General features: G+C 44.5%; 1 protein-coding gene across 2 annotated transcripts in view; it reads right to left on the bottom strand.

Moving 5' to 3' along the window:
* Positions 1-9792, bottom strand: part of SNRK (SNF related kinase) — a 49709-nt gene extending 39917 nt beyond the window's left edge. The window contains exons 1-2 of one of the 2 annotated variants that reach the window (XM_053266106.1): positions 9431-9792; positions 7170-7196 (exon numbers count right to left, since the gene is read on the bottom strand). The gene's annotated coding sequence lies outside the window, so the exon portion shown is untranslated. The remainder of the gene's footprint in view (positions 1-7169; positions 7197-9430) is intronic. The other variant, XM_053266105.1, reaches the window with a different exon arrangement.
* Between the last annotated feature and the right edge of the window lie 11671 nt (positions 9793-21463).

The raw sequence follows: 21463 nt of genomic DNA, 5'->3' as shown, positions 1-21463 counted from the left end.
TGCCCTCCTGTTTGAAGGAGGCAATGGTTAGACCACTCTTAAAGAAGCCTTTCCTGGACCCCCTAGCAATGGACAGTTACAGGCCAATCTCCAATCTCCCTTGGTTGGGCAAGGTGATTGTGAGGGTGGTGGCTGACCAGCTCCAGGCAGTCTTGGAGGAAACTGATTATCTAGACCCATTTCAAACTGGCTTTAGAGTTGGCTGTGGGGTTGAGACAGCCTTGGTCGGCCTGATGGATGACCTTTATCGGGGAATCGACAGAGGAAGTGTGACTCTGCTGGTTCTTCTGGATCTCACGGTGGCGTTTGATACCATCGACCATGGTATCCTTCTGGATCGCCTGGGGGAGCTGGGGATGGGGGCACTTCTTTGCAGTGGTTCTGTCCCTATCTCTCAGGTAGATTCCAGATGGTGGAACTTGGTGACAGTTGCTCCTCAAAACAGGAGCTGTTATATGGAGTCCCTCAGGGCTTCATTCTGTCACCAATGCTTTTTAATATCTACATGAAACCACTGGTTGAGGTCAACAGGAGATTTGGTGCTGGGTGCTATCAGTATGCTGATGACACCCAAACCTACTTCTCCTTTTCATCTTCAGGAAATGGCACTCATTCTCTAAATGCCTGCCTACAGGCAGTAATGGGCTGGATGAGGGAGAACAAATTGAAGCTGAATCCAAGCAAGACGGAGGTGCTCATTGTGGGGACTCAGAATCTGAGGGATGAGTTAGATCTTCCTGTGCTGGATGGGGTTACACTCCCCCAGAAGGAGCAGGTGCGCAGCTTGGGAGTACTCCTGGACCCAGGCCTCACCCTGGTATCTCAGGTGGAGGCCATGGCCAGAAGTGCTTTCTATCAGCTTCAGCTGATTCGACAGCTGCGCCCGTTCCTTGAAGAGGATGACCTCAAAACAGTGGTGCATCAGCTGGTAACCTCCCGGCTTGACTATTGCAATGCGCTCTATGTGGGGCTGCCTTTGTACGTAGTCCGGAAACTTCAGTTAATTCAGAATGCGGCAGCCAGACTGGTCTCTGGGGCAACCCGGAGAGACCATATTATGCCTATTTTGAAACGGTTACATTGTCTGCCGATATGTTTCCGGGCAAAATACAAAGTCCTGGTTATTACCTTTAAAGCCCTGAATGGCTTGGGTCTGAGATATCTTAGAGAGCACCTTCTTTTACATGATCTCCATCGCATGTTAAGGTCATCTGAGGAGGTCCGTCTCCAGTTACCAGTTCGTTTGGTGGCGACTCAAAGGCGGATCTTCTCTGTAGCTGCTCCTGGGCTGTGGAATGCACTCCCAGCAGAAATTTGTAATCTTAATTCCTTACTGACCTTCAAGAGAGCCCTTAAAACCAATCTGTTTGGCCTGGCCTTTCAGAGTTTTTAATTTTTTAAAATTGTTTTAATGTTTGCCCTGGTTCTCCAGGGTTTTTAGCTGTCTGAATGTTTAATTGGTTTTATTCTGTTTTTATAGTTGTGATTTTAATTGTTAACTGGTTTTACCTGTTTTTATAATGTTGTAAACTGCCCTGAGCCATTTTGGAAGGGCAGTATATAAATTGAATAAATAAACAAACTCACTCCTAGGAGTTTTAAAGTGCAATCCTATACATGTTTACTCAGAAGTATGTTCCAATGAAGACAATGGGGCTTATTCCCAAGTAAATGTGCATAGGCTTGTAGCCTTAATACCTTTGTATTGTGGCAAACAGAAATACAGACAATGAGCAAGTTATTTTATTCCCAATGTATTTTCAGATTTAAATTAAAAGCCCCTTTAAACCTCCATTATTATTCTCATCCCAAGAGTATCCCTCCCTTGTGCAGGCAGAAATATGCCATTCAAAGACTGAACCATTTGCCTTTTCTTGCCTTGTATTTATATCATGAGTACCACAATTGAGAAGCCCATAGGTCCAATAGAACTTTCTAAAAATAAGTTCTACTAGTGTTTTCAAGCCCGTTAAAATAACGGGCGCTAGTAGGGGAGAGTTCCGCCGCCGCCAAGAGTGCCGTCCGCCCCCGCCGTCTTCACCGTCTGGCTCCGTCCGCCTCCGCACCCCCGCCCGCTTCTCTTCCTCCCAGTGCTTTTTTTGTTTTAGTAGCAGGGCCGGTTCCGCTGCTGCCGCCTCTGCCTTCCCGGTCCCCTCTTTCTATGGCCATTGTTTCCTCCTTTATCTCCGCTGCCCCCTCTGCCCTCCCAGTCCTCTCGTGGCCGCCTCTGCCTCCCGGCCCCCCAGCTGCCGCTTCTGCCCTCCCTGTAGCCATTCCTCGGCCGCCTCTGCCCTCCTCATCAGTCAGCTGCTTCTGTCCTCCTTCCCCGCGATCATTCCGGTCGGGCCGCTCTCTGCTCTGGCCAGTTCCGCTGCCACCGCCTTTTTTTCGCCATTCCCCCCTCCCCCCCTGCAGTCAGGCCGGTCCTGCCGCTGCCACCGTCTTTCCCTGCCCCGTGACTTTCCCTTCCCCCTGCTCCCTCCGGGAGCCAACATGGCCGCCGTGTCCCTGCGGCCGTATCTTTCTCGGACGTTCTGGGCATGCGCTCTGCACATGTCCAGAACGGCCGAGAAAGACACGGGCAGGGACACGGGATTACACTCAAGGGCTTTATTATAGAGGATGAGATAATCACCATATTTGTGAACAGGCAAGCATAATATTTCTGCCCATATCTGGAGAAGGCATATCTAGCAACTTAACCATGCCTTAACAACATCTAAGTTCAAATACTACAATGCAATCTATGTAATACTGCCCATAAAGACAGTTCAAAAACTAAAACGGATACAAAATGCAGCTCCAAGGGTGTTATCTGGGGTCCATTTTTCAGATTATGTTACTCCAATTCTATTCAATTGCCACTGGTTAATAATTTATTTCTGGGCATAGTTTATGGTGCTGGTTACCACCTATAAAGCCCTACATGGCTTGAGACCAGGATGTTTGAATGACCATCTTTTCCCACATGAGTCTTCTTGCCCATGACAGTATCATCAGAGGAGGAGGCTGTCCTCTGTAGGCGTGTGCATGGACCGATGTTTGTGCACTGGTTTGGTGCCGCAGGGAGGAATGCAATGAACTGGACTTTTTGAAAAAAGAAAGAAAGCAGGTCTTTCCCTGATCCCTGCCACTGCATGCAGTTTCCTGCTGTGGCAGCGCTTGCCCCAAGAACTTGCGTATGGCACCAGCACACATGGTGCCCATATATGCATAGACACCATGTGCGTGCTGGTACTGCACACGGGATCTTGGGACAAGTGCCACCTCTGCAGGGAGCTGCATGCAGCAGTGGCAAGCAAGTAAGGATCTCTCTTTTAAAAAGATCCTGCTTGCCACTCCCCCACCATTGAAGATCCCACTTGCCACTACCCAGTGCCGAACTAGTGCATGAACCTCGGTTCGTGCACATCCCTGTTGCTCTGTATCCCATTGCCAATAGAGATCCAACCAGCCAGAATGCAGGTCAGAGTCTTCTTACTAGCAGTTTGTTATTGTTCACTTTTATTTCTATATCATTTTAATTCTTGTTGTGAACTGCCTTAGAGATCCCTCAAATGGGACTGAAAAGCAGAATACAAGTATTTTAAATACACAAAAGGTACAATATGGAAATATTTTTACAGCTGTACTCTGATTCTACAACAAATGCTTTGTCCCATCTTCCTCTTAATACTGTAGAACAGGGGTGTAAAACTTCAGTCCTCCAGTTGTTTTTGGACTACAACTTCATAATCCCCATCCAGAGTGGCTAATATTCAGGGATGATGGGAATTATAGGCCAACATCTACAGGAGAACCAAAGTTATGCTGTAAAACTATCAAATACAAATTTAAAGAAGGGAAGTTGTTGCCTTCCTTTCTTCATTTTCAGGTCTAGTAGCAATGTTTTGAATTTCCTAATGCCATCACCACATTTTTCAACACCTAGTATTATGATTAGTTTCTTATATACTTGATTATTTAAAAATCATTTACAACACCACTACACAGCTTAAACATTTTCTGAGATACGCCAATTCTAAGCTGATGAATTCTCACTAGGAATAGGCACAATTGCTTATCAGAGTATATTCTGATCTTAAGCCCATTTTTAACTAAAAGTTCTACTGAAATCAATGAGCCTCACATTCAAATAGCATGTTTAGGATCAGGGTTAGTACTATTTTATCTTATTTAAGCCATGCAATATCATGCCCCAGAGAAAACTCACTTTTTAAAAAAAATTTCTGTTGCTTTTCCTCCTAGTTATAAAAGCTACAAAAAGATAATGGAAAGCCCGAGTAATAACTACTATGGTAGATGAATGCAGTAATGTATCTCCTAACACTAGCATTCTGATTATACAAAATGTTGGAGGTGAATATCACCTCAGTAATTTTCTGCATGATTGACATCTTCCAATGACAATTTTTAAATGAGATCCTTAATAGATTTTTGAGTTTCATGGGACATGGTCACTTGCACTTGACTCTTCACTCAATATGAAGTTTGAAGATTACAGTTACTTGCCCAGCAGCTCCAAGAAGGAGCAGAAATTAAGCCAGTCTGCTTAAAGATTAGCACTTCTTTAGCTCTGGCACATTTTAAATTATTAATCTCAAGGTATATACTACTAACTACAGCAGGTTTGTAAATAGTCACTCAGCTGTGGCAAGTGAGAATTACCTCGAGGCAAACAGTAAAGGAACCTTTTGTAGATTGCTAGAAAATTGATGTGTGTGTTTTCAAGCCACTGATGTGCTACAAATGGCTGGTATGCATGGGCAGGTAAAAGGTAAAGTGTGTCGCCAAGTCGATTTCGACTCCTGGTGCCCACAGAGCCCTGTGATTTTCTTTTGGTAGAATACAGGAGGGGTTTACCATTGCCTCCTCCCGCACAGTACAAAATGATGCCTTTCAGCATCTTTCTATATCGCTGCTGCCCAATATAGTACCAGCGGAGAATTCAAATCAGCAACCTTCTGCTTTTTAGTCAAGCATTTAGGCTAATTAAAAACTGGGCTGAAAAGTTTGTGGATTAGAAGATCTGAACTACAGGCACAAGATTTCTCAGTCCCTGTATGGCAACATTTATCCTTATTAACCACAGCACAATTAATGGTAATTATTTCAATGCATATTAAGCTGCCTTATATTGAGTTAGACCACTGAGTCATCTAGCTTGCCTACTCTGACTGGCAATGTCTCCCCAAAGACTGAGGTGGATTCTCTCTCACACACACACACACCCCCACACACACAGTCCTGCCTGGAGATGCCATAAATTGAGCTGGGGATCTTCTTTATTTAAAGCATGTGCTCTTCCACTGAACTATAGCCCTAACGTACTCCAATGACCACTGCATTTCCCCCCCTCCTGCCCATCAGCTATTTCAAAATGTAATAAGAATCTGAATGTGTCTTTCACCAGAGCATCAAAGTGATGCAGCTAATCACAATCCTCTGTATGCTTAATACTGTCAGCTACAAACAGCAAGTCACACAACTGATACTGGCCAAACTGGGGAGAAGTTATCTGTAATGCGTAGGAAGTTGTGCAAGTATAGCACATTCTCTCCATTTCACCAAATTCTCAGTAAACCAATAAAACCAAAGCAGATATGACATGGCCAGATTTACAGGTTTAAAAAATTATTATTAGCAGCAAGTTCAAATCAGAGCTCCAGGAAGAGGGTCCCCACCCCCACCAAACAAAACTGCAACCACCACCTTCTCAAATTCCTATTTGCTCTTGAGAGGGAACCCCCCCCACCGAGCAAAGGGTAGGGGGACAATTTGTATTGGGAGAACAACAGAGTTACATCCTCACCCCTCATCACACACACACACACACACACACACACACACACACACACACACAAGATCCTGACCACTGATCTCCCTCATCAAGTCTCGTTTGACATGCCATTCAGTTTGAAACAGATAATTCATATCTGGATCTGTCCCTTGCAGTAAAATTTTGTTGGAGCATTTTCTAGAGACACTATATGAACTTTACCTTCAAACAAAGAAGCCTTCAAAACTATTATTGTCCTCTATTGCTCTGTTGTCAAGCCATTAAAGAAAAAAATTCCAGAACATTTTCACCTATGATCAAAGTTCAATGCTATAAAATTCAATTAATTCTTTGCACGACTCACTGATACATATTGATGTTTTAGAGACAACACTGGCAGGCCATTTCAACTTATGATGAAGAAGTTCTGTAAACTGTTTAGGTAGATTATACAAACATATTTTAAAAATGGCTAAGAAATTCAAATGTCATCCTCTTTCATAATGTGGGTGGGGAGAAAGAAGGTTGAATAGGAAAGCATCCCACTGAAATGCTGACTTTTCCCAAGTAAAGAAACAAAGTGCTGTATTATGGCAGTGTGGGACAAGAAGCAGTACAGAGGTTTTGAGGAAACACATCTTACCAGTCACTTGTGTGAACAATTCTTACCACAGGCAACTGCTTAATTAGAAGACTGCTCTACAGGTTTTATGCAATTTCAACATTAATAAAATTAAATAAAGGCATGCAATGTGTATTAACACATATGCCAAACATTACTATGTACCCAGTGTTCCCTCTAACAGGGATTCCCAGATGTTGATGACTACAACTCCCAGAATCCCCAGCTGCAATGGCTTTTGCTTGGGCATTATGAGAGTTGTAGTCAACAACATCTGGGAATCACTGTTCGAGGGAACACTGTATGTACCTTGAGTGCTTAACCTTATTTAGGTTTCTTTCGGGGGCGGGGGAGTGCATAATATTGCTTTATGCGACTTACTCACCTGCACACAGAAAGACAAGTGATCTGCCCTAAAGTGTCTCCTCTATAATGCATAGCTTCAAATCATACAGCAGAACAAACAGGCAGAACAGATAGGCAGAATACAACAGGAGACAACAGCACTGTGGAAGAAAGTTGGCAAAGAGGAGCAAGATAATACTACTAGTATACCTCTTTCTTGGGTTTGTTGAAAGGGGACAGGAAAGATGTGGTCACATAAGGCATAACAGCAAGCATGTAAGGAAACACTGATGTAAAGAGCAGTCAATGCAGAAGAAAATGTTGCCAAATCATAGGTACACACTGCTGAATTAAATTATTTTAAGGCAGAAAGCAAAAGTCCTAGCAGAATTAGAGTACAAGACAAGACAACAGTTAGACTACCTTGTTGGAACGTCATCTCTGAGCATTCTAAACAAAAGAAAAGGCATACTGTAACCTCTATTCATACATTTTTCAGAATCATTTATCCCAATGTTGCCTGAATTATCCTGGCACTACATAGAAACCATATTATTTCTGCTCTTGATACTAAACTAATGTTATTTTGTCATGGGAATCTTTTGTTAACTGCTCTGAAAGTCCCTTGGGGCTATAAAGCAGGGTGTAAGTTTTTAAATAAATCAGTGAAAAATGCCTTTACATTCCATTCAGTAAATTAATTAGGAAGAACTTCACATTTAGTGATCTGAACATTTCAGTAAAGGTTCCCTGCAATGGCCATAAATCAAGTTGTTTTTACTAAGGCATTAGAGCTATACTGGCAAATACAGTCCTGGGCAATTGAAATGAATTCCTTTAGCCACTCAGGTTTCAACTGAATAGTTATCTGCTCCAGTTCAAAATATAATTTTTGTTATTTATTTACTTACTTTCATCATGTATTCCAAGACAACAGAATGTACAAAATGTCCAACCATAGTAAAAAGTATTTTCTTTTAATGCTGTATGGTAACTGTTGATTAAATCAAACAAAGCCGAAGTTCCCCCAAAGCCAAGGTTTTTATTTCTGTAAGAAGCAATCATAAGTGACCAAAAATGCACCATTGCTATCCAAGTTATTCTGTGGAAGCCTAGATAGCTGGTAGCAGCAATATTAGGGGCAAATCAGTGTTACCATTTTGATGCATCTGCATCAAAATACAATTCAGTGTTAACAAGTTGCCACTATTCAACAAGGTATTCTTGAGTAGATGTTTTCTAAATCTTTCCTATAGTTTGGGAAGAGTCCAAGATCTAAACTTGTTTCCTGCACCAAATATCAAGTGTTGTGAATTCCCACAAAATGCTATATAAAAATAGCAGCCTATATAAATGAGTGACTGCACTAGAGGGCAGGCTTTAAACAAATCTTGACTTGCATCCTTTAAAAGGAATGCACATCCATACTTGTAGACTGTTGTAGAACCATAGCCAAGGCTTTAACTACCTTAGTGGTCAATGAGAAATACATATTCCAGTTCCTAAAAGAATACAGATATTTATATTGAAGAACGAACACAAATCACATGAAGTTTTTCTTTCAAGACTACCAATATGCATATGTATACAGTTCATAATACTTCATCCACTGATAAAGAAACCTAGTGAAGCTAAAATGTTGAATTTCCACCATACCAGTCAGTGTAGCAGTTTTCCTTTAAGACAGTGCCAGTCATTTCCAGTGGTAAAGAAGATGCCAACAAAAGAGCAAAACACTGCTCTACAGGGTTGGTACCCATATCAGAAGCTAGCAACTACAGTACAAGAATATACAGTAAAGCACAGAAAAATGGTTGTCCATAAGACAGATCATCAAAGCAATAATGTGCTTTTAGCATGACAAAAATATAACATATGAGCATATCCACAGGAGTGATACTGAGGTCTTCTCTTTGTGGCAAACACACACTGCATCAGCAGAAGGAAAGAAAAGGCAGCTAAGCTCACTCTGGACAAACCTGTTGGCTCTCTATCCAGCTTGCAGAAATAAGATGCACTGTCATCCCCAAAACAGATCTGCAGCTTGGGTATAAGAACTTCTTAGCCACCACATAAACCTTTCTAATAAGCCATGGGGTGTCAAGAAAGCTCCTTCCCCTCCTCAGACTGCAGGGGATTGCGGGGTGGGGTGGGGGGAGAGCGCGCGCTAGAGATCAAAGAGAGGGGACAAAAAAAGGTGAACTCAGCTTCACCCTCCTCTCAGATGCAGCATCATAAGAATACGCACACTCTGCTCTCTCTCTCTCTCTCTCTCTCTCTCGCTCACACACACACGCGCGCGCGCGCGCGCTTCACCCCACCACTGTATGTCTCTGGGAGGGTTACGTTCACAAGTACAGTAAACACCCTTCCTTCTCCCTCAGGCTCCCTTCCCCCAATCTGTCGCAAAGAGCAAGAGAGGGGTGTGTGTGTGTGTGTATGTGACGGATACAGCTACAACGCACAGACGAAGGCAGGGCAGGGAAACACTGCTGGGTCTGGCGGAGGGCGCACCGGCAGCTCGCCTTCGCCTCCCCCTTCTCCGCCCTTGAGAAACACTGGCGTCCACCCTCACCGGCACCTGCCCCTCAAGGCCTGCCGGGGAAAGCTTTACGGCCCCCAGCAGGCAGGCCAAACCGGGGCTCGGTTTCACTCCCTCCAGCACCCCGCCCTCGGCCACTTACTCCCAGCGCCGGCAGCCTTTCCTCCAAACGCGGGCCTCCGCGTTTCCCCCGCCGCTCCCCGCATGGGCAGCGGCAGCTTCTCTTCAGCGGTCGTCCTCTACTACCACAGGCGGAGGGAGCTGCGGAGTGGCCTCCTCAGCGGTCAGGACTAGGAGGAGGCGGCGGCACACACAAAACACCCCTTGGAGAAGAGGCCAGCAGCGGCTCGGCGTTCTGTGGCTCGCGCCGCTTGCCTTCAGGCTCTATCGCTCGCTCTCACGCCCAACGGACTGAGCTCGCGCTTCCTGTCTCCCCGGCGGGCTACGAAACGTACTGACAACAACAGCGGCTCGCTTGTAGTCAGAGAACGGCGGGAGGGGAGGGGGGAGGAGAGAGAAGAAACGCAGGATAGGGAGGGGCATCGAAAGAGAAAGGGTGCGGAGCTGCGCATGCGCCGCAGAGAGGGGCAGACATACGCTGGCCTATAAGCGGGTAGAGTCGGCTGCCTGCTTACATCTCTGCTTCTTCGGCATGTTCAGATTCAGAATCCGAGGAGGGTTAATAGAAACATGGGCAGCAGGATGGTGTTGTTGCCATGGCCGGTGAGACACAAACGTCTCCCAAATTAGCGAGGTCCCCCTGATGCCCTAATTTATTTAACTGGAAAATGATTAAACTGGAAAATGGCAAAGGTTTAATTTTTAAAATATATCCCGCTCTTTCCAACAGGCTCAGAACGGCTTACAGCATTTTAAAAATTAATAATTGGTAGTGAGAGGAGCCTAAAGAGCACAACCTGTAAAGAGTCTGTTTGTTTCTTCTTGTATCATGGGTTTTTATTTCTGCTTATCCCCTTTCAATGTTTTTTATGTAAATGGCTTTGGGAGGTTTGATATACGATTGCAAAACATACATACATTTGGTTTTAAAATGTAGCAGGAGATTACTGCTCCATTTTATTTCCTACCAATGTTTCAAGCTTGGCAAAATCATGTTCTTACCACCAGTGTACTTGCTGTATAATATCAATTTAGTGCTCTATAATAAACTGAAAGCACCACACCATCAGGATCAAAGAAAGGAATAGGAACGGCACACTGGCAATTTATTAAAAGGTAGGTCCCGACGGTTTTGAATGGAACTCTTCTTCAGGGGAAGAGATTCATAAAGCAGGATGCAGCTTCTGAGAAGTTGTGCATTGTGTTTTATGAATCTCTTGCCCTGAAAAGAGTTCCACTCGGAATGCATCAGGACCTACCTTTTAATCAATTGCCAGCGCACTGTTCCTGTTTTCTTCTTTTTCCCCTGTAATAAACTGGGCCTGAAATGTTTCATTTTGGTGCTGTGGTTTCAAAGTACTTTATTTAGTACTAGTATTTTTAAGCCCGTTATGATAACGGGCGCTAGCTTTCTATCCCGTCTTTTCTGTCTCTCTCTCTCTCTCTCTTTCTGTCTCTTCCCCCCCCCTTGTCCCCTCTCTCTTTTTGTTTTTTGTTTTGTTGTTGTCTCTGTTTTTGTTCTTCCTTATTTTGCTTTTACTTTTGGGGGGGGGGTGGATGAATAACGGCCAAAATGGCCCATGAGAAGGTGGCCGCCCCCGCCTATCGCCCTCCCGCGCACCCAGCTGCCGGAGCCCACCTTACCCGCTCCAGCCCGAAGGAGAAGAGAGGAACTCGGAAACAGAGCTATTCTCTGTGTTAAGCTGCTGCCTATACTGTCGCAATGGACGCAATAGGCGTCCTTTGCATCCATAGCGGCAGTTTGAGCAGTGACTTAGCACAGAGAGGAGCTCTGCTCGTGAGCTCCTCTCTTTTCCCTCGGGCTGGAGCGGGTAAGGTGGTCTTCAACAGCTGGGAGGGCGATAGGCGGGGGCGGCGACCTTCTCATGGGCCATTTTGGCCCTTAATCTTTTTGGGGGGGGAGCGGGGAAGGTGATTTTGGGCAGCTGGGAGGGCGGGTGAGCAGGCGGGGGCGACGGCTGTGAGCGGGCGGGGGCCTCGTTGGCGGCTTCGCCGCCACCTCGCCCAGCTTCCCTGTCCCCCGTCTCGGTCTTCCCCCGCCGCCATTGCCCTCGCCTTTTTCAGGGCGGCCGCTTCTGGTTGCCTCGGCCTCCTCTCGCCGTGCCGCAGCTCATGGCTGAGGCGGCGGCTCTGCCGCCGCCTCGGCCACTTTCCCCCGCCGCCACACACCAGCTAATGGCCGCCCGTGGCTGTGGGACACTGGTGTCTGAGGTCCTGTGTCCTTTGGGCTCTTCTGGGCCTGCGCTTCGCGCAGGCCCAGAACAGCCCAGGGAGGCAGGGACGCAGATCCCCAACGTTCCAAAGCCACGGCCACTCACTTAGCCTTTTATTATATAGGATGTCTAAGGGTGTCATAGTTTCAAGCTTTTACTCCACATTTATGGAGAAAGTGTGGCAGGTTGAGCTTATATAGTGCAGAGTATAAAGTGTTGAGGCCTAAGTTCAAATCCAGCTCAGCTACGAAGCTCACTGGGTAACCTTAGCCAAAGCCAGCATCAGGAGTCAGCATTATTGGACATCCCACTGCTGATTCCTGAGACCCCCTCTATGCTCACAGCCTTTGTGTGATGGGTGACTGAGCAATTTTCTCCAGGCACAACAATGTAGAAGGGAGCCCATGGAAGACAGTTTGCTGAGGGACCCCTGAAACCTAGAGGTGGTCCTGCCATGGACCAGTCGCCTTCTCTCAAAGTAATGTTATAGACCACAGTCTGGTAATACTTTTATTGGGACTGTGATGGAACATATATAGGAGCTGGTGAGTGAGTCCGTGAGTTACCCTAGTAACCAGACACGGGAGGTTCAGAGGGTGGGGGGAGGGATTTAAAATAAAGGCAGTTGAGAGAGAGAGAGGAGAGAGTGTGTTGGAGTTAGTTGCATGGGAGTAGGAGGTTGTTTGAGCCAAGGGTTGAGAGATTGGTGTGTGTTCTGAAGAGGAGAGTGTTCAGGGTGTTGTGTGGAACTTGAAGGGTGAATGTGTGGAGTGGGGATGTGTACGGAACTGGTGGTTACATCAGGTGTGTCAGGCACGCACACAGTGTGTGCCAGGTACTTCTGCTTACTTCTGGTCCAAGGAGCGGACGAGGTGGGAGGTATGCTGCCACCCCACCGGATCAGTTTGCAATGGAGCGCCAGTGGGGGGGAAGCGGAGTACACCCTCCCCCAGCCCTAAAGTCAACCCCCTCCACCTTCGAACTTCCCCCGCCCGGTTCCATGCACATCCCTAGTGTGGAGGCTGTGAAACCAGCAGTGTACTGGGCAGCTCCTAGTAACACACAAGAAGGGCTGGAAGAATTCACTAAGTTTACATACCCAGTTTTAATTACCTTTGTCCCAATTTTCTCAACCTATATGTTACATTTATCCAGATGAAAACAAACACTCAGAAAGCTGAACAGTGGATGTACCTAGTAACTTGGTAGAGAAGCTTGTCTGCCCTGCTTTGCAGAGATCTTTATTCTAATCAGTAAATAACAGACTTATTCTTGTTTACCTCAAGTTTTTTTCATTTTATATCCTGAACCTAGGATAGCCTCGTGAGCCTATCCTGCGCTCACGAGGCTACACAGCCAAAGGCGTTGATGAGTACCGAGAGACAGGTAACAAGAATGTATATGGTTGCAGCGAGAGAAAGTAACAACTGAATGAAATCCCAGAACCCGGAGACCAATAAAAATAAATCACCTCTCTGGAACTGAGAGGGGTGTCAGGGATGTGCACGGAACCAATTCGGAGGCCTTTTATGGTTTTCAAGAGTTTTCCAGAACTCTTTATCGGACTAGATGTTAAGCAAAGCAAAAATGGGGGGGGGGGGTGCTGAACATGTTGTAGAAGCCCTAAATCTACTAATTTAATAGTCTTTAAATAGAGGGCTGAAGACAGGGGTGTCGCTATAATTGAGCAGATAGGTTCAAAGAACCTGGGGCCCCCAACTGCTAAGGGCCCCCAGTTCCCCCCCATTTGTTTCATTATTTCCCTCAGTCTGAGGGGCCACCGGGGAGAGGAGCAAACATGAGGCCCCTCTCCCTAGCTACACTCCTGGCTGAAGGAGTTTTGCAGACAACTTCTTCCTCTGCCCATTTTTTGTTTTGCTTAGAACTCTGATGAGGAGTTCTAGAGAATCTGAAGCTTGCTGCTCACAACACAGTCTTATTTTGGTTGGTCTTAATAAAGGCATGACCAGATTGTGGCCTTTGGGTTGTTTTTTTTTAGTAGACCAACATGATTACCTATGACGTTTGTTTATTTCACAGGGTTGTTGGGAGGTTAATATGGGAGAGGGGAGAACCATGTACACTGTTCTGAGCTCCTTGAAGGAAGAGCGGGATAAAAATGGAATAAATATGTATAGGAATTTGTGGCATACAAGAAGGATTAGTTTCTTACAATTTTCTTGTGTTGTGAACAACATTTAAGTGTTCAGAAATAGTTACTGGGCCTAGGAACATGGGCTGGAAGACCGGCAACTTGTAGGTAATACAATGAGTTGGAAGGCTGCATCTAATTTGCTTCTGCTTCAGCAGCTGCATCTGCATCAGCTCCTTCTTGCCTCCTGGGCTCAATACAAAGTACTAGTTATCTTATATAATGATGTTCCACACCTCTGAGAGTTGGTCTATCTACCTGTTCCTCCTGAACTGCTTTGCTGGTGCAGGCAGGAGAGAACATATCTGAAAACTGAGAGGGAGGGATACTGTAGGAGTTTGAACATATTGCCTTAGCCCACAAACACTTGCTTCGACTTGTGTACATGTGTGCACCTAGCTGCCTGTCCATTGAGCACAAATTCAGGGTTGCTGGGAGAATCCTTCTATCCTGAAGCTAGGGGAAATACTTGAATGCTAGGAAATGCTCTCCCTTCTACAGGCAACAATTTTAGCGTGGCAAGCAGGCACTACCCAACCGGTAGAGTGAGTCCAGCTTGGCTAGCACTAAACCAGCAAACATTAATAACTTTGGTACAAAGGCATCTGGGAAAGGAATTTGGGACTAGCACTCAACACTCACCCATTTTATGGCCCTACGTCCATACACATTCCTTCCATTTGGTCCATCCGCTCCTCAGTCTCCTTGACAGTTTTTAGGAAAAAAGTAAAGACATGGCTCTTCACCCAGGCTTTTGAATGAAAGTATTGTTTTTACTACTGCTGCTTTGTGTTTTCTGTATGATGGTGATGATGTTGGAAGTTCTCTGTGGTGAGATAATCCCTTTCTCATTATAGCAGAGTGCACAGAGGCACAACACAGCGGATTTAGTTAGGCATGCGTGTATGCTGAGAGTAAAGTAACTTGGAGCCAATTCATAGTTTCAAATTAATATATAAGGCATTTATTAAGGAACTCCATTCTAGATAGGAAAGTGAGGAGTTAGGCTCTCTAATCTATCTATCTAGCTGGATGCAGATGGATTCTGCATCTTCTCTGCACATACGGTGCAGGGAGAGAGGCTTGCCATGTTGCAAGGTAGAAGGGCAGGTAGGGAAGAGAAGGAGAGAAAGGAAGTTAGTCCCTGAGATTAGCAATCTACATATCAAAGGGATAGCATCAGAGCAGTGGAGAAGTGATGACCAATGTCTTGACCCTCTAGCCCTCTGACTTACTAGTCTGTCCTCCACTGTCTGAGACAAGAGACAGCGCAAAGTCCTTTAACTTCCAACAGATGATGGGTTATTAAATTTTTAAATAGAGATTATTTTATATGTATAGTATCTGTACCTTTCTGTTTTAATGATGCATTGTTTTAATTATATTGTTATGTAGTAGTATTTTTTCTTTCGTAAAGCTTCTCTTTTGGTATGGGAGCCTCATCCTGAAATCCTGAGATTAACAGAATCAGAATGTATGGGTCATGCCACACACCAAAAGGATGTCTCTCTAACACACTCCAAATCATCTCCTTAAACAGCTTCCAGCAAAAGACACTAAAATGTTGCTCCTCAGTCTCTCAGAAGAATAATGATAGAACAATAATGAAAGAGTATGAAGCAATTATCTATAGCCCTATTATGTTGGTGTGTATTTTTAGGTATAAGCGAACACATGTATTAACTAATGGAGTAGCTCCAGGACATTCTCTGCTGCATGGCTCTCTTCACAGCACTGGTTCTTTTTGTGGACTGAGAAGAAACTTTAATTAAATATAGTTCGTAGTAGAGTGTGACAAGACGAGGCATGAATTCCTGCAACCCAATCTCTATTTTTCATGTCTTAATGAACAGCATAGAGCCATTGATTTGAACAGAAGCAATTTCTCAGATTAAAAATTGAGACACTAGGGCTGACTGTTAGAGTGCATCTATATTTATGGAACTATTAACACCATAACAACAACCACCTTATATATTTAAGGGTTAATATCAAATAATTTTGGATTATGGGTTGATATATGAAATTAAACGGAGCAGCAAGAGACTACCAAAAAAGAAAAAAAGAGAAAGAAATGAGGTTGATTTTGTTTGTTTCAAAGTTTTAATAATGTTCTCTTTTGAAATTTAAATGTTGCCCTGCAGTGTCCTACTTACTTGCAAACAAGAATGGGAAAGGTTATGTGGGATGATAGAGGAATGCAGTTGCACTCACCAACAAGGCTTTTGGTTTACAAAGTTACTAACTTATAGGCACACTTACTTAGTATGCACTGGAAAGAAAAAACCTGAATTCTCTTTAAATGACTACAATAACACTGACCTTAACATTCTGGAGGTGTTGAATCCTAAGTACATGTAACTAAACTGAGCACATATTCTCCCCCCTTTACGTTTGCCCTCATTTTTCTCCTCTAAAGGTTTCTCCTCTAAAGGTAAAGTGTGCCATCAAGTCGATTGTGACTCCTGGTGCCCACAGTGCCCTTTAGTTTTATTTTGGTAGAATACAGGAGGGGTTTACCATTGCCTCCTCCCACGCAGTATGAGATGATGCCTTTCAGCATCTTCCTATTTCACCTGCTGCCCGATAAAGATGTTTCCCATAGTCTGGGAAACATACCAGTGGGGATTCGAACAGGCAACCTTCTACTTGTTAGTCAAGCCTTTCCCCACTGCACCACTTAAGGTGACACATATTGATGTTACTATATACATAATTATAATTATTATTTATTAAGTGCCTAATATTGCTAAGTGCGGTACAAAAATTATAAATAACATAGAACCTGCCCTCAAGCTTACAGTCTAAAGGTAAATACATGAGGGACAAACAGAAAGGAGTATAAAAAGGAAGAAGAATCCATTAGGGAAAGCCAACTTGAATAGCTGTCAAAACAAGCCAATGGAAGGGCCTGGGTTTTCTCCCTTTCCCTCTATGACTAGTTGCTGCTGCACTCCAAGAGGGAAGAGATACGGGTGACATTTGAGCTAGACTGGCTTCACTCTTGCCTTCTCTCTCTCCTACTTTTAAGCTGCAAAATAACTGGGTGTGTCTCCAAGTACTTCAATCAATGGCATCAGGGGGAGAAATTGAGGGAGGCACAAAGGGGGCAATTCCTGGGTGGGCAACTTGTGTGTCCCACCTGTTAGATTTTTGAAACAGAAATGCACCTCCTTGTCCTCCTAGAGCTGCCCTCTTGACCATAATGTAGGATCCATCTGACTTCAAACAGGGCTAACCGTGATAAACATTCTGGCAATGATAATATCATAAAGTTCTCAATAAAGTTATCCCTTTCTTGGAAAGGGAGGATGTAGCGGGTTGTGGGTAGGGGGAAATTCCTTTCCTGACTCAGGCCAGGTTACTGGATAATCTCCCTGACTGGTCTAAACCAGTCCTGCAACAGAGGGAGACTTTAGTGCTGAGTCATCCCTGTCCTGTGCTCTGAGACTGGCTGGTTTAAAAATCTGTGACTCTCAAGACCCGAAAGTTAGGAAAAAGACTCTGGGGAAACGCAGAATTTCTGGTAGGTTCCTGCTACCACCAAGCACTCTAAGACTTGCCTAGAACTGGACCATTGGATTGAGTGCTTTAGTCCAAGCCAAGGTCCTTCAATTGCTGGGTACTGGGCAAATGCAAAAACCTGTTCCCCCTTTGCGCTAACAGGTAAGACTAAAGAAAAGAAAAACTTTCCCTCCTGTGCATTTTGCCTGCATGTGGAGCTAATTATTAATTTGGCCATGATGTCTGTGAGACATGTTCTGCACCAGCAATATCCCCCTTTTCGCCACCCCTGCTGGGTTAATAACCACCCGTGGGGGCTTGTAAAAGGTAAAAAACTAAGGGTGGGGGACATTTATTGAATTACTACAGACTGGTTCCATCTGAGGCTTTTAGCTTTTTAGAAACACTCAAAAATAGTTGGTTACAAGAATACTTCAACAGTGCCTCGATGATGCCAGGGCAACACTCTTTAAATGCAAAGCACACACACAAATCAAAATAAATTTCCTGACTCAAAGTCTGACTACACAAACTGTTCCCCCAGGCCTCCTGCCATTGAACTCAAGATACAGCCATCCTGCTGCAGCAAAACCCCATTGCCGCATGGCCTCCTTCATGCTTCTCCAGCACAGACTTTTTGCTAGTCTTCATTCTCTGCCCAGACTTCCTTTCTTGTTCCCAGAATTCCCAGCAACAGTTCTCTAGTGCCCACCCACCTGGTGTACTGATTGGTTGCCCTGGGGTTCACCAGCCTGTAAGTCAAGATAAGGGTTCACTTCCTGTTAACTCTTTAGAGGTAGGGGAGCCTGGTCACTACAGAGGGACTCTAAAACAAATTTTAGAATAATATATAGTGGCTGACGTCCTGACTAATGAAACACTGGTGCTTTTTTGAGATGTGGGCACTGTAGATGCAATGAACTAACTCAGCACCAGCACTCACACAGGGAGGGGAAATTTTGAGGACCTCCCCTTTCCCTAGAAGCACTCATTTATGTTTCCTTCAGAATGTTTGTGATTCATTCATTCATTCATTCATTCGATTTGTATGCTGCCCTTCCAAAAATGGCTCAGAGCGGTTTACATTACAAACAAACAAACAAACAAATAAATAAATAAGATGGATCCCTGTCCCCAAATGGCTCACAATCTAAAAAGAAACATAAAATAGACACCTGCAACAGTCACTGAAAGTATTGTGCTGGGGTGGATAGGGCCAGTTATTCTCCCCCTGCTAAATAAAGAGAATCACCATGTTAAAAGGTGCCTCTTTGCCAAGTTAGCAGGGGTAACCTAGAAGCACAAAAACATATTCCCGGGTTCCTTGGAGGAAGAGCAAGATGAACATGTAAAATAAATAAATATTTCTGGTTGACGGAGGACTCCTGGGGGAAGCAGAGGTTGTCAAAATCCTTCCTCCATGAGCACCAGTGCTGGATTAGTCTTGAACTCATCTGCAGCACTGATGAATCTTACAAATCACCAGCACTTCATTAGTTAGCATGCTAGCCAATGACATTTTGTTAATAAAGCATAGTGCTCAGGGTTCATACTGAGTCCCTATTAGGACTTAGAATGGCCTGGATCCTGGATTCGTTGTAAGTTTCCAATTATAAATAAGTGTTGAAATTGCTGATCTACAGGCTGAGTTCCAAAGAACACCACAACTAGTTCTATGTGCCAAAAGGGGCTATGGGGTTATGTGTTTAAGACAGCAGATGATCCCACATGCCAAATGGCAAACCACTTTTGAAACTAAGGGGACTTTTCAAAACAGTGTGAGATTTGGCATAGGGGTCTGCAGTTCAAAGTGGAGGAGGGGGAATTGAGAGTCCCACTGGGCATACCCAAGCCCTCACAAAAATCTCATTGGGCATGCCCAAGCCCTCTTAAAGCAGCTCTTTGGACCTCAGCCATGGTGACCTAAGAAAACAGAGCTATGGTGCTTTACTTGTGCGGAAGAGTTGCATAGTAGGCATGTGCTTGCTGAAATCCCCTCAACTAGAAAATTATGGTGGCAATTATTATTCAGTCAATCTAAATCCTGCCTTTTAAGCACAATGCTTCTCAAGGCAACTTATAATAACAATCCAGTCATAAAGACAATACATATAAAACTACCAAATCTAAAACAACATTACGGCAGCACCACAGCCAATCAATTACTAAAAGCAATGGCCATTAAAACGTAAAAAGCCAAGTGAAAAATTTCCCAGCTATAGCCCAAAGAGTGGGGTCTTCAAGGCCTTTTTAGCTTACTTTTCAGAAGGCTTATGAGATCACTTGGAAGTGTGTGTCTGTGTGTGTGTTCCCCTATCAACTTTGCAATGCTTGGACCCATATAAATCAAACTGGGTACTGATGTAGAGACACATAGAACACCTCAGTGGTGTAGTTTGTGATGATGTCATAGACCCAATTCAAGATGGCAGACATGTAAATATTTGAGGTGCAAGTGGGCTAACTTGTGAACCGCCTAACTGATTTGGACCAAATTTGCTACAGCTGTAGGGACACATAGGGACACCTCAATGGGAAGTTTGTGATGGTGTAATCCACCATGCATCATAATAGCAAGTGCTTGAATATTTGAGGCACAAGTGGGTTAACTTATGTACTGTCTAACCAATTTGGACCAAATTTGGTACTATTGTAGTAACACACAGGAGCATCTCAATGGTGTAGTTCTTGATTATGTCATCCATCCCAATTCAAGATGGCGGATGCATGAACATTTGAGGCACAAGTGGGCTAACTTGTGGACCATCTAACTGATATGAACCAAATTTGGTACAGTTAAAGTGAGTGACATATAGGGACACCTCAGTGGTGTAGTTTGTAATGTTCTGATCCACCCAGATCCAAGATGGCAGATGCCAGTGCTCCCTCTAACAGGAATTCCTAGATGTTGTTGACTACAATTCCCAGAATCCCCAGTCAAAGGCCACTGCAGCTGGGGATCCTGGGAGTTGTAGTGAACAACACCTGGGAATCCCTGTTAGAAGGAACACTGGCGGATGCCTCTTTTGAGGTGCAAGAAGGCTAATAAATTGGCCTAACCAATTTGAACCAAATTTGCTACAGGTGTAGGGACGCAAAGATGGTTCAAAGGCATTGTTTGTAATGATGTCATCTACCCCAATTAAAGATGGAGGACATGTGAACATTTGAGGTGAAAGTGGGAACATTTGAGGTGAAAGTGGGACCAAATTTGGTACAGTAGTAGGGAGACATAGGGATACCTCAAACGCATAGTTTGTGATGATGTCATCCACCCCAATTCAAGATGACAGATGCAAGAACATTTGAGGCACAAGTGGGCCAACTTGTGAACCGCCTAACTGATTTGGACCAAATTTAGTCCAGTTGTAGGGGTAGTGATAGGAAAGTAGGCAAATTAGTTCTTACTTGAACTAGTTCTTACATCCTGTAGGAAACAATGAACTTGAAAAGCTGTTTTGGATTTGTTTTAAGCCTCCAGCTTACTCATTTTTTGAATGAACAACAAACCCAAATTAACCATATGGCACAGTGCACATTTCAGCCACTTTTAGAATGTAATCATTTCTTAGCTTAGCACCCTTACAGGAATCAATTAAACATGGATGTACTTAGCCTTGGCTGGACCATGCCCACAATTCCATGCCCATTTTAAAAAAATACTACCACAATAATTGATGCTTATATTTATTTGCTCTAGTCCTAAGGCTCATATGTATTTTGTGGCATCAGGGATGTTTGGAGAAAATGAGCTGCTCCTTTTTAATGGAGAAAGAGAGCAGCCCCACATGCACATGGTTTGTGTTCCTCCACTGACTGAATGAAAGACACAAAGGTCGTTCTCAGGGCTTTACAGTGGGGAGAGTGCAAGGGGGAAGGCAAGATCAACCTTACCTTCCCCCCTAGACAATACCTCTGCTGCCCCTGGCCTCATGCCCCACACACCCACAAGAGCGGCTCTGCCAGAAGCCACAGTGTTCTGGTGGCTCGGGAAACACAGCCTGGCCTCCAGAAATCCCACAATACACCACATGAGGAGAGCAGTGCATTGGGGGATTTCCTCGTGAGCCAGGCACTCTAGGCTCCTGGCTCTGCTCAGGCTGCCTGCAGTTAAAGCAGACACACGACTGGGACCGAGGTAAGGGTGGGCCATACACACCTCAGT

The sequence above is a fragment of the Hemicordylus capensis genome, chromosome 6 (genome assembly GCF_027244095.1).
Source record: "Hemicordylus capensis ecotype Gifberg chromosome 6, rHemCap1.1.pri, whole genome shotgun sequence".
Lineage (NCBI taxonomy): Eukaryota > Metazoa > Chordata > Lepidosauria > Squamata > Cordylidae > Hemicordylus > Hemicordylus capensis.
The sequence above is the reverse complement of the archived record's forward strand: the minus strand, read 5'-3'. Positions and strand labels throughout refer to the sequence as shown.